This window comes from Protopterus annectens, chromosome 1.part1 (assembly GCF_019279795.1).
Source record: "Protopterus annectens isolate FY-2018-M chromosome 1.part1, PAN1.0, whole genome shotgun sequence".
Classification (NCBI taxonomy): Eukaryota; Metazoa; Chordata; order Ceratodontiformes; family Protopteridae; genus Protopterus; species Protopterus annectens.
This window is the reverse complement of record NC_056726.1, coordinates 1,086,333,138-1,086,344,347: the sequence shown is the minus strand read 5'-3', so window position 1 is coordinate 1,086,344,347 and position 11,210 is coordinate 1,086,333,138. Positions and strand designations below refer to the sequence as shown.

Sequence of the window (11,210 nt, the reverse complement as noted above, 5' to 3'; positions counted from 1 at the left end):
AGCCCAGCCCAGCCTAGAGTTCCCGATAGCCTGTGCAGAATTATTCATAGAAACATTTTACAAACATGTAAATGGCTACATAGAAACTTCTGTACCTACCAGAAGTAAGCCCAAAATAAATACCAAAAAAGCACACTGGTAGAATCCTAATCTTAACAAGGTATAAAACAAAAGGAAAAAAGTCATGGCCAAAGTTATAAAGAGTGACTGTCATAATGACAAGAGCTCACTAATAAAATTAAACAGAAAACTAGGAGGATTAATTAAATCCAACGAGGCAAATGATGAGGTCAAGATAGCTTCTCTGGCTAAAGGCAACCACAAGGCCTTCTACAGCTATGGCTGAAACCTCAAAAATAACATGCAGCAGTATGCAGAACTGGTTGTAAATGGTGCCACCTTTACTGAGCAAAGTGACATAGTGAATCTGCTCATCAACAAATTCAACTTAAACTTTACTCCCCGCCACCCCTTGTGAAATCCCTACCAGCATAATGCCCCCTCCAAATATCATTAGAGAGCAGGTCATAGTGGTACTCACTAAGGCTAAAAACACAGCCTTATTGTGGTCCAGCAATACCCCAGATTGCCTTCAAAATAGCCTGAAATATGACATATCAAGACCACTTGTCATTTTTTAACTACAGCCTCAAAACAGGTTACATACAGAGAGAATTGAGGTAGGCAAGAGTTATTCCCCTTCACAAGGGTGGACCATCAGTCTATCATGAAATTACAGACCCATTTTTCTGACTTATCTAATATGCAAGGCCATTGAACAAATTATCAGGGAAATGATCAAAAAGACATTGGCAACCTACAGACACTGCAGATGAATTCACTGAACCTGGCATAAATTCCTACACAGCTCACTGTATTGCTGGTGGGCAAACAGATCGGACCCAAGAAGTCAGGTTTGGGGCAATCACCTCCACCAAGAAGCAGGTCATCATTGAAGTACTACAGGGCTCTGAGCTGTGCCCACTCATGTTTGGCATTTATATCACAGTGGACAAGGCTAATGTCAAGGGCCTGTGGCAGACAACCGAAAGTTGGGAGCTATCATAGATTCCCCCCATGACACTAACATCCTGCAAGAGGGACTAACACAGACACATAATTGGTGCCAAAGCCATGGATTAAAACTTCGTGCAAAGAAGTGCATTATAGTGCCTTTTTGGAAAATGCCAACCCAGGCAAATTAATCCATTGATAAGCCACCCTTAAGAGTTGCCCCAGTAGTTAGAGATTTGGGAACATTTGTAGACAGTAATCTGGCCTTTGACCAACATGAAGGCAAGGTAGTAAGAAAATGTCACCCAACTTATAAGTAAGGGTATGACATCCAGGTCTAAGGAAGTTATAGTATGAGTCTAGTTGTTCCTTATCAGACCCATCATTGAATACAATGCTCCCTTCAGCATGTACTTTACTAGGCCTTAGCTATATGGGTTATATCCTGCCAAGAATATAACATCTGGTCAGCTTCCAAAGCTTTAGGGCACCTTTACATGCTGAAGCTGTCAAGCAGCTCAAGTTCAGCTGATTGTATAACACGTTTGGGTACGAAGCTATTCAGAGCTTTCCTGCTTGCAGAAAGAGGGAAGCTGAGTCCTGAAAGTGCAAATCTAGGAATAACAAAAAATAAATGTCCACACCCTGGAATAAAAAGAACACACAGAAAAACAAGTAGGATGGAGGGAGGGAGGGAGTGGCTACTGCAGCAATGATCATTCAAACATCTACTGTTATGGTTAGTTCAAATTGCACAGCTGTACTATGTTCTTCATAATGATCACTGCTGCATTTGTAGCATTTGCTATATGGGTAGATTACCATAGCTAACCATATATGGAAGGAAAAGGAGAATGGTCCAGAAGCCCCTGGAAAATGGTCTTAGCAAAGCTTTAGCTAGAGCTAGAGAGGGAATTAAGCTTATAGTGCTTTGCAAAAGGATGTACAGAGGACCAAGTAGCAACCTGTAGAATACTTTTTAAATCCAACCCTTTCCAACAAGCCATTAATGAAGCCAACATATTGGCAGAATGGGCCTTGACCCTGACTGGAATAGATTTGTCATGGTGAGTATAAGAAAAGGTAATAGCCTTAGACAAACAGTTGTAAATAGTCTGTTTTGTCATAGGTTGTTCCATCTTCTTAGCTTTATAAAGACATGAACAATTAATCCAAAGATCTGAAAGATGTATTTCTTTCAAGCTGTTATAGTGAGTCAGCCCTACCTCATTTTTCCATAGGGACATGGTTTCTTTGAGAACAAATCCTTCTTTTATGCCTACAGTGGTATCTGAGTTTCCTTTAAGCCAAACTATTGATCTCCCTATTTTCTGTCCTCAACCTACAAATGAGGGAGTGAGGTTACTTCATGCCTTGGATGTCCACAGACATCCCCATCATCCAGGAAGTCAACTAAATATGATTGATGTTGAACTGTATCAAACACCCCTGTCCTTGTGTGAGTAGATCCATTCTGTGCGGAAGTTTGTGGTAATTGCCCCTGGCCATTTCCAAAAGAAGAGAGAGCCACTGTTGCCTGTGCTGGAAGGAAAGTCACCACAACGATCTTTGGGGGATTCCATCTAAATCTTCAGAAGTACCCTAGATATTAGTGGAAATGGCAAAAAGACATACAGGAACATTCCTGCCCAAGGAAAAGAAAAGGCATCTGTCTTCCAGAACTTCTTGCATTGAGTCCTGGAATAGAAATTTGCCAGTTGATTATTCAAAGCACAGGCAAAGAGGTCTACTTGAAGAACTCCCCACAGATGGATCAAATTTTGGAAGATCCCAAGTCAAGTTTTCATTCATGAGGGCCTGCCCTGGTCCTGCTCAGCTTGTCTACATTACAGATTTGCTTTAACAGAAAGTAGGATGCATGAAGAGCGTGATTGTGTTGTGAAGCTATATCCTAAGCTCACATGACTAGTCTGGAAAGAGAGTAAAATCTGGTTCCCATTTGCTTGTTGATGTAACGCATGACTCTGGTATTGTCTGTAACCAACTGAAGAGATCCCAGGGAGCAAAGATGGTGCAGAGATTTGAATGCATTGATCAGGTCATGCATCTCCTTGATATTTATGTGCTTGCATTTGTCCTTCATGTCCCACACCCCCTGCACTTTTATCCCTCTTGAAACCACTTCCCATGCAAAGCACAAAGTATCTGTGGTGACTGACTGCTTTGAAGCATGGAGGGAGAAGTGGAGACCTGGATTTAAGGATATCTGTTAACTCCACTAAAATTTCTCTCTTCTCACAGTCCCTAGTACTGGGATCTGCAAAGATAAAGGTTGTTGTTGCTGGGACCAAAGAGATTTCAATACTACTGAGACCCAAAATCCTGAGGTATCAACTCACAGTGACAGAAGTCTGGGTGAAAAACCTTAGAAGCAGATCTAAATAAATATCTATTTTTTCCTGTGGAAGAAAAGCTCTTTTAACTACGGTGTCTAGTTGACATCCGAGGAGCTCAATCCTGTGTGAAGGATTCAAGAAAGACTTTTGAATGTTTTCTTGGAATCTCAGCTTCTGCAAGAGAGAGATATTCCTGACATTTTGAAAAAGATTTTGCCAAGATAAGTGAGTTATCTATATATGGAAAAAATATGGATACCATGTAGCCTGCAATTAGTTATAATTAGAACTAGACACTTTGTGAATACGCTTCATGTATTGGATAGTCCAAAAGTTAAGGCAGAACTATTAATGTGATACAGACATGCAAAACCTTAAGAGACATCTGAATTATGGACTAATAGGGATGTGATGATAAGTATCTTTTAAATCTCGTGTTACCAGGGAACGTGAAAGAGGAAGGAGAGGTAACAGGTTGTGAAGCAACTTCATTTTGAATTTGGGCACTATTACAAACAGGTTTAGGAAAGAAAGATCTAGAACTGGTCTCTGAAGATGTTCTTTTTTGATACTAGTAACATCCCTGAATAAATCCCCTTCCCCATCTAGGGTGGAGGAAATAGTTCTGTCACTTCTTGGGACAACATTTGATGAAGAACCAGTGGAAGCAAAAGTGTCAGATCTGCAGGATGAGGAATGACCCCATGGAAGTTAGGAATTTCCTCCCATGGCTATCTGTAATCCTGATGAATGATTTTCAGAACCCATTTGCTTGAACCAATCTGTTGCCCAAAAGAAAAATGGAGATTTGGAGTTTCTGGAAAAGAAAAGGGACCATTAAGAGAAAAGGTCACAGCTTCTCTTGAACAGTCAATAAAATTTGTTGAACTGTCTTTGGCTTTGGGAGGTTGGAGACTTTTTTAAAACCCCCTTGCCACTTCCTCCTAACCATCTGTTTACTTGAATTCTGTTGAGATTGTTTATTCTTTTTTTTTTTTTGTCAAAATTGGATGAGGAGAAAGAAAATCCCTTGAAAAGTTTGGAAAAGGAGGACTGAAAAATGAGAAATTTCTTGGATCAGCTTGCTCTGTTCATCACACTTTTTGATGGCTCTGCAGCAGAGGTCCTAAATCTCTATTTAACTCATTCCCTCCAGTACAGCTCTTTTGAGTGTGCACTTTTAATTTCCAGTGGGTGTGGCTTGAGCCTTTAAAAAAATGAAGTTATCACCTTACAGTTATAACAAATACTCATTGACAGAGGTTAAATATCAAATACAGTTGTATTTGGCATCATGTATGCTTCAACATAAAATAATCTGATACCTTGTATGTAGCATGGTTGTGGAATTTTTAATGCAAATATGAACAAGAAATATTTGACACCTAGAGGCACAGTAGGAGGTAACTGCAGAAATGCCTTCTGAGAATGCAGCTAAAAAAACTTCTTAAAACAGTACACGTGGCCATAGCCCTGGAAGAATTATCAACAGAGTCACACACACACACACACACACACACACACACACACACACACACACACACACACACACACTGCAAATTATGTTTAGTAACTTGTTGCAATAAAAGAAACTAAGTTATTTAAAGCACATTTTATTCACAAGAAGAAATGATAAATAAGGCTTTCATTTTACTTTTACAATATGTCAGAACAAAGTGTAATATATGAGCCTGATCATTTAAAATTCTGAAAATTAAAGTTGCAGAAGTATAGACTTTATCCCATACCTATTGATAATTTTCCCATCCTTATTAGAAAGCCCAGAACTGGAATTAACTATGCGCTTAGTAGCAGTGGAGTCAACTAAGACTATAGTTGGTGGAACAGGTTTGGGAATAGTGTGCAAAAATGAAAAAGACTGAGGAACTTTATACATCCTATCTACCTTTTTAGGGACAGCTGGATAACTATCAGGAAAATTGCCGGCAGTGGGATTCACATCCTCTAAAGCAGACAGGACAAGAGGAATGAATGTTTATTCTGGAAAGTCCTTCTATAACAACTCTTAATATTTGCTGCAGGACAAGGAAATCTTAAGTGTTCTCTCACCAAATACACTAGGACATTCTAACAATAATCTCAAAAAAAGAGAACCCCACACAGGGAGAATCAGAAAATGAACTCTCCTCTGAGTCTGAATCAGAAATGAGTACAAAACCCTGAATCCATGCCTGCATCGCCTGTTCCTGTTCAGAATCTGCAGGCTCATCTGAAAAAGAGATCCCGCTTTCTTTTACCAGAAACTACTCTACAAGATGGAGCAGTAGCCTGAATCAATCCCTGAGCCAGTCCTAGTAAACTACTTCCCCCAAGTGACACAAGAAAACCTTCCATGTTCCCTCTCAAAGGACCTGCAAAAGTGGCTCTCCCTTTCCCACTGAGGAGACTATAACAGCTGCAGAGGATGTGGCTAACTCCCAGTCCATATTGGCTGTAGGTGCTAAACCAGTGGGATCTGGGCGAAAAGGTGAGGGGTCTGAGGTACAGCAAATGGTCACAGCAGAGTCATCTACTTGCAGCTGAGGCAAATTTCTTTTTTGTCTGGAAGAAGGACTGACCATGGGACTGACAATCTGTTCCATGGTCAGGCCAAAAATGGTGCCTCTTTCCCCAGGGAGGACAAAGAGCACAAGCAGCAAATGCTGGTAAAACTACCAGTCCACAGAAGTTACTTTATTGACAGAAAAAGCAGAGTAAAAATCACTTTCAAACACTATGTCAGCTCCACAATGGAAACATAAACACAATTTCTCCAGAGAAAATATGTTATCAGTCAGGTTGCACTATCTTAAACTAACACAAAATAGTGGTCCATTTAAAAATACATTAAAATCGAGACAGTCCATTAAAACACAGCACTCCTAGCTTTAAAATAGCTTTCTTAAAAGGCAACTACTAAAACATCAGTAAATATAATAAAATGAAGGCTTTTTTCCACAAAGGGCGCTTATCTGCCAGCAAAGCACAAGCTGCCTACTGATCTTCAAAAGCCTCAGAGGAAGATACTCTTTAGCGCAAGAATGCGCTGAAGGGCTTTGTGCTCTGACACTCTTTTCATATTCAACTCTGTTTTGGCAGTAGATTGTAGAGGCTTCTTCCTGGGCTGGATCTTGAATACTTGGTTCATTTAGAGGTTCCTGTATTCCTAATAGGATCTGTTTGATTTTGATAGCACTTCCTCTAGAATAGACAGACACACAGTGCCTGAAGGATATGCATTAGAATGGAATAAAGGAGGTTCAAACTTACATTTCAGTGGCAAAGAAGGGCAGTCATCCTTAAACAGCATTCTTAGCTTAAACAAGCCACCTTCCTAAGGTGTTATCTTCTTTCCTGGAATGGTGCACTCCTAATTCATAAGGTTCATTGTACCATCTGGATTTTTTGTTAGTACAGCAACAAAACAAAAAGGATGGTCTTTTCTCCCAGGCTTTTCTTTCTTGTACAAGTCTACTCAAAGATATACCAAACATACTCAATTTCCTATTACTGCACTGCAGTAACTTCTTAATTCAGAAGAAACTTTGACGGACTGATGCTCTGATATACTTGAGCAAAACTGAGCACTGACCAAGTCCAACCAAAATGAAGTATCAGTTCTGATGCATCCAGTCAATTAGTCCAAACTATACACTCTTCTTCTCAGAGATAGCCTAGGAAGATGACAGTTCAGCACAAGACTTCAAGCTGGAATTTTGTTTTCAGAACCAGCACCTCAAGCAGCAACAGCTTGACTAAAACACTCAAATAATCCACAAAAAAGCAAACTATAGCTTTGTGTCCATGTCACCAGTCTTGGGACAAAGTCCCCTGACGTTTCCCACCTCAAGTTGACACTGAACTAAACCAGGCTAAACAGAACCCCATTTAAACCTTACAATGTGCCTGATTATAGTTCAGATTCATACTCAAGATCAGTAATCAAAGAGCCTCAATCCTCACCACTTACACTGGTAAGGGACAGCCATTAGCAACAAAAATGAATGCACACAGTATTTTCAGATGCAGCTGTCTGCACAAAGCACAATTTCCCATAAGAGCACACAGGAAGAACACTCCAGTCCTGGGGCTAGACTCTCTCTCTCTCTCTATCTCTCGCCAGGCTCCAAACAAGACTGCACACTGACCACTTTGGATTTCTGTGCCCCCCCCCACACACACACACACACGCACGCGCACGCACACACACACACACACACACACACACACACCTGGGGAAGGCTGACACAGATTTACCAGCTGTGCCCCTTCTACCCAGACTATATTCTGGTAATTATGCTGCCACCAGTCAGCTATGGCAAGGCACTTACAAGGGTACCCAATTATACTGAGTAAAATTTATACTAATACAAATGGTAGAGTTTGACCAGTGCATCAAGGCATTCAGGAGCTGCCACAGTGCCACTAAAATAAGCATAAGTACTCTCATGATGTTAAAAGTATTCACAAAAAGACCAGCCACAATGAAAGGTATAGAAATATTTAGTAATAAATAAATAATAAATTCTATCAATCATATAATGTACATTGTAAGTCCTCACTGCTCCTAGACCTGAGAATTCCATGTAATGTTACCTTCTTTACTTGCTTTTACCTATATGCTAATTTCTTGTCATTTGAGTGTTAACCACTGTTTGTATTTACTTCTAAATGAATTTTACTGATGTATGTGTATTGTGGAGCTTTTCTCCCTGGGCCTTCACTGAAAATAGGTTCTGAACAGTCCAGTGGACTTTCCCAGTAAAATGCAAATTAATTAATTAATAAAATAGAAAATATGCAATTACTGAATATCTAGTTACAATAAACACCAGAGTTTCAATCACAGGAGATATGAAAAATAACAGATGGATAGATTCATACAGATGCAGAAAACAGTACCTAACTAATCTCCCTTTATTTTTCTGACTGACTATAGAATTACTATTCCCTAGTTAAGTTGCTTACTACAGGAAGGCAAGATGAGGTGTGTGGTTGTGTGAGATATCTGTGAGAAACCTTTCCTGTCAGGTTTTGGAAAACAAAGTGCCATTGCAAGAGTTCCATCATATCTCTCACTAATATCTAAAAAATAATTTCAGTGCTGGCTATAGAATGACATCACATCTGGTCACCTGACTATGGTACAATACATACTCAGAGCATTGTTAAGGTCTGCTGCAGCATCTGAAAGCTATAAAACAATTTCAAAAACTTACACCCTTCCGTGGTATCAATTAGTTCAATTAGTTCAAGCCTAAGGACAATGCAGTAAGATTCTCAGTCCTGGTTTTCCCAGACATTTTTGTCTCTGGGTGCAATCAGAGACCTGTAAGATAAGATCTTTATGGCCTAAATCAACCCATTTAATTTTCATCCTATTTTTCAAAATTAGCTGGACTGAGATTCACCTCTTCCCTTTCATAATTCTCTGTTAAAAATATACATTTAATTAGTTATAATAATACAGTCTGACATACATGTATATCTCTTTTCTGTCCACTAGGATGCACTGTTGATGCATTTTTAACACAAGCTACTTTACAAATGCATTTTTAACACAAGTATCTGTACAAATCAGTATGATAGTCACATGTCATAAAATTCTTTACAACACTCGATTGAGCTATGCTGGCATATGTTACACTACTCTCCCTGGCACAGATGGCACTACATCATATCATCATAGGCTTCATGCCCAAACTTGTTTTAGTCGGGACAGTTTGAGCTGCTTGATAGTTTAGGCACATGAAATTTGTCATGAAGTTTTTAAAGCTGGCTGGCTATTATTTCCTTGGCAGAATAAAACCGATATAGCTAGGGCTACTGCAGCAGTGATCAATATGAATAACATCAACTAAATTAATAAAGAAATTACTCAAAGGGGCAAGCAATACAGAAGTAAATGTAAAAAAAGACAGGCAGAGTCTGATAACATGAGTACTATAAGAGCAAAAAAAAAAAAGAAAATGATAACCATTTAAAATGTTGGGAACCGATAGATCAAGTCCCAAAATGTAGAGACTGAATAATAAATAATTCCAAAATGCAATTTCTCAGAATATTCCCTTTTCTCTGAAGTATGGTGATGTCAGAGTTTATATATAAGTTTAGAGGTGAGTGGGGAGGGCTTGCCCTCCACATTGGGGCTGCAAAGGGGCTTCCCCCCTTGCAAAAAGAAGTTTAATGGAGAAGAGCAATTTTCAGGATGTACTCTTCTTCATGCTTTCCGTCTTTTTTCAGCTTTTCAGCACTTGGCATTTTGAGTGCTAACATTTCAATAGGGATCCAAAAAAAAACAAGAAACAGGAGCCTTCAGTATTATAAACTAAGCTGTAATACAAATAAAGTGTCATTTGAAATATAAGGTGACAAAAAAATGCTAGCTTTCGGATATAAAGTTCTCCTGTCCTTCAAAAGGCGTGAAACTGTTTTGCCAATATTATAATTTTTACATAAAATATGTAGTTACATAAACATATAGTTGACTAAACTTAATTATATAATTAATCTTTCTTGGCTTTCAGTTATGCCTAAAATCAATTTAAAATAATTTTGCTGAGAAAAAATGTAATGCTCCTTTTGCAAAAATGGGGCTTAACAGAAACACTATAATTTATACTTTTACCATAGATACTGTGTGCACATATTTGCCATTGCACTTCTGTCAGTGGCAATTCATTTTTAAGATCACTACCTCCATTTGGAGGGTTTACATGTGTAAAACTTGAAACTTGTGACTTATTTATTTACATTTTGATGTATGTATTTATTTAACTTTGTTAACCAAAATAGAGCAATGATGACAAATTACCAATTTCAGTCAGCTTGGGAAAGCATTAAAATTTTAACTGTTTTTGAGATATATCACACGAAGTAAAGGATATATAATTATATAATTGTTGAAAATATACATGAATAATTGTATAAAGCATTTTCATTGCCCATTTTGTATCTATTAAATGCTTCTCAGTCCATTTATTAATACTATATTTGTTTTCCCACATATAAAAATCCATGTTCACATGTGACGAGATAAAGCCCTTTTTCACAGTTCACAAAATACATGCTATAATATCTGACACCAGTGATGGAATGAACAAAAATAGTCATATCTTTAATATTGTTACATATTGAGCAACTTTTGTTGCACTTACATGCTCCCGCATCATGTGTCTGCTGTCTTACATTCTATTCTTATAACTCCTTTAACATTTGTACCCATCGATAAGAAAATTATTAGATCTAAAAACAACCTAATTTCTCTTATTTCCTTCAATAACACTTGAATGAGGCTGATCTGCATAACTAGTCTAAAACTCAATCTGTTGATTGATGTCAGCAGCGTTTGAACTCTGCACCTGTTTTCTGTGTCCAGGCAACTGCTACTGTGTACTAACTTCATTCATTAAATTGGATTGTCTGCTAATGTCAGTAGCTGTTGAGTTAAGAACCTGCTTCCCATTAGTAAGAGTAGGCTATGTGCTTCAGTAGTTTGCATTATGTCTTCCTTTTTACTTAATAAGCAAAACAGATATTTTCCTTCCAGTAAGTTACCTTCTCTACCTGATATACTTTCTGACTGATATGTCTATCACTGGTGTTCCTTGCTATAGAATAAACTGCACTTTATGTCGAATATTTTTCAGGAAAAAGTATTTTTCAGATAGCAAGGGGTGACTTTTTGGAAATGTAATGCATTATTTACAATTACTGGCTTTTTAGATATTACATTTGCTGACTTATTATACTGATTGTATCAGTATACCGTGATATCAAGAAAAAAATACAGTATATTCATTTAGAATGACATACATTTTAAAGGTCCATAGCATATTT

The 11,210-nt window shown here is 38.2% G+C and overlaps 1 pseudogene; it reads right to left on the bottom strand.

The window, feature by feature from the left end:
- Window positions 1-6,295: 6,295 nt before the first annotated feature.
- LOC122815434 lies at window positions 6,296-6,865 on the bottom strand (annotated as a pseudogene).
- Window positions 6,866-11,210: the final 4,345 nt, after the last annotated feature.